We start from the raw sequence: 3,056 nt of genomic DNA on the forward strand, positions 1-3,056 counted from the left end.
CAAACATAATATCTGAGCTTTATGTAAAAGAAACAGTACAAATACAAATACAAAATCCTATTGAAGTACTGATTATGGCTCCTGTCACTGATATATTTGTATATTTAACAATATATATATATATATATATATATATATGACAAATTAGTGTTATAGCTTGTTATAAACAGTTAATATTACTGAATCTATGTAATCATGGGTTTTTATGTAAAGTACCTACAGCTGTTTAGGTGGAGTATGAAATATTCCCCTCTGAACAATTGTTTGGGTGTAAACACAAAATGGACACTTGAGAAAAGAACCTTAGCGTTGCACTGAAGCACTTGAGTGATTGTTCTCAGTTACTTTGCACCACAGCTTCCATGAGCACATGTGAGAGTGAAAGTGTGTATATGTGTATTAGTGAGCGGGGGGCGGACCTGTCGGCGGGGCAGGTCAGCGGGCAGAGAGGCGGTGGGCCGAGCCGGGAGCCGCATCCCCTCCCAGGGGTCAGGACGGAGAGGATGAAACCTGTCATTAGGGAGGTGAGGGGAAGAAAGCTCTCGGTGGGGGGGGCATTGTCCTGGGGGCGGGCGGGTGGGACGGCTCTTTAGTGCCTCAAATAACACGGCCCCCCGGCAGCCATTGTTACGGAGTGAAAGGGCCCAGTGGCGGTGGGGGGCGGGTCACAGGGGTGAGGGGGCAAATCTGAACAGTGGTCAGTGGGAGAAAGGAGTCCGTGGGTGAGGAGGGGAGAGGGATTGGGGAGTGGAAGGGGGGGGGGAGAGGCTTTTATACAGTTGTTTTCCTCTTTCTTTGTTGACAGCTCATCCAGAACCAGGTTCCTGTCGTCTGCTGAGTCCGGTGGTTTTTCTGAAGTGCGGCAAAGACTCGATCGTGATGTAAACACAACGCTCATGTTCGATGTGGCCTCGGCCCAGCGTCTACAAATATCATGTGTGTGTTCATACGTGTGAAGGTTTTCTTTTTATGTCTCTGTTTCCTTGTCCTGCATTGGGGGGGGGGGGGGGGGGGGGGGGGGGGTGCACGAGTGTGCAGGTTGAATGGCAAAGGTTCACATCAATCCCAGGGCTCAGCGAGGAGTCGGGACCTTTCACTCGTCCGAAGTGTTTTAAGGGGACGGGTCACACAGATAATGGGGAACCGGAGAGAAAAGACCAAAGACCAAAAGCTTTCCCTTTTACTGGAGGTCGCGGCCGCAGCCTGTGACGACCTGTCACTCCGCCGAGCGCCAGACGACAGATAGGACGCCGTGGAGATGACAGCTTAAGTTGGTAATTTCATCTGCAAATGACTTTCCCTTCAAATTGCTGAAGAGTGAGAGTGTGAGTGGGCTTCAGATATGTCCGAGATATTGTTTGACTCCTTAAATGATGGATTATTGGACAGTTTTGATTGGCCTGTGGATCTTAAAGAATCACGAGACACTTGATTTTTAAGTTTTGGAGAAGAAAATAAACCGAATGGTTATTTTACACCTTTAACTTTTCAATATCCTGATGCATCATTTCCTATTCTTCCCCTTTCTTAACAACAAACCTGTGAATATTTCCCTTTCCGACGCCGCATGTACAGAGCTCGTACTTCTTCTTTCTTCTGACCTAATGACATATGCTTTGCTTAAAACGTCAAAGCTGTTCCCACAGCCAGAGCAGCTAATAAACTGATAAACCGGACCAATTACTGACTCCATTAGACGGCTTCCATCCAATCCTAAAGCACTGATGACTTTAGGGAGCCAATAAAACCGCTAGGTTGTGACCTCAAACGTTAAGGGACCTCAGCAGAACGAGAGGGGACAGACAGGGGTCAACAACATCTCACACTTGTCACATCCTGGTGTGAAAGTGTGTTTACATCTTATTTCTCCACCGGCACTGAGCACACAGGGGAATGAAACAGAGACGTATAAACTGAGCTCCTACATTTGTCTTGTTTTATGTGCTTCATCCATGTGGTTTCCTCTTGGAGTTTAGTCGCTCTTTGGGGTTTTAAAGCTTATTTTTTTATACCTTTGGCGAGAACACACACTGGTTTAGAGGATTTATCGTTTATTTATGTTTAGTGGATATTTATTTTACAGATCTTGTGATCAGATCAGGGACTAAATGATTTACTATTAATTGATGTGATGTTTTAATTAATTTGATCTGGCTTTTACAGCCGTTTCAGACGTTAGTCGACTTATTTTATTCCTGGGTAGATTTAAACTCACCAGAGTTGGAGGATTCAGAAGTCTAAAGTCTCAGATAGTGTTGATTTAAAAATATCCAGATTGATTATTCATCTTTTCAACTATTAAATGCTTTCTAAGTTATAGATTTATTGTATTACTTTTGGCGATTAAATGTGGATCTATTAGCCTTAATTAACCTCTGCAATTTAATGTTTTTGTCTTTATAAAATTTTAATATTTATATTGAATTCAGTTGTGCGTCCTAATCTGCCAAGAATAAGTGCGATGTTTAAACAAAGCAAATTACCTTGTCAGCGACATTTGTGTTTGCTCAAGATATTTCAATCATCAGTTTAACAATAATAACAATAATAATTTATTTTCCTTTGATAGGTGTCCAGCTTCAGATGAAACAAACTGAAACCTCTCAAAAGACAAATGAGCAAACACACCAGAAGTTTTTATATTTATATTCTGCTGAGAGGAAAGTGTGATTCAGCAAACGTTGATGGAGACGGTTAACACAACAAACTGTAAACAGAAGGGAGAGGAGGAGGAGGAGGGAGGAGTGTTTTAAATTGTGTATTGCTGTTGTGTATTGAAAGAGAAAAAAGTCGACATTAGCAGTACATTAGTGAGGTGAAGAAATTAGCAGCAGGCCTCATTGAGAGGCCCGAAACTGACAGATAAAAATGGAGGGAAAGAGGAGGAGGAGGAGGAGGAGGAGGAGAGAGGCAGGCCTGATCACTTTCCCTGCTGACTTCACAGGAGGGAGGGAGGTAAAGATCACAGCTCCACCAGCTCTTTGCAGGCGTCCCTCCTCTCCTCCCTCCTCTCCTCCCGGCCTTTTGAAGGAGGGGCCCGGGGTGCCTGCTTCTCT

This window comes from Pleuronectes platessa, chromosome 10 (genome assembly GCF_947347685.1).
Source record: "Pleuronectes platessa chromosome 10, fPlePla1.1, whole genome shotgun sequence".
Classification (NCBI taxonomy): Eukaryota; Metazoa; Chordata; class Actinopteri; order Pleuronectiformes; family Pleuronectidae; genus Pleuronectes; species Pleuronectes platessa.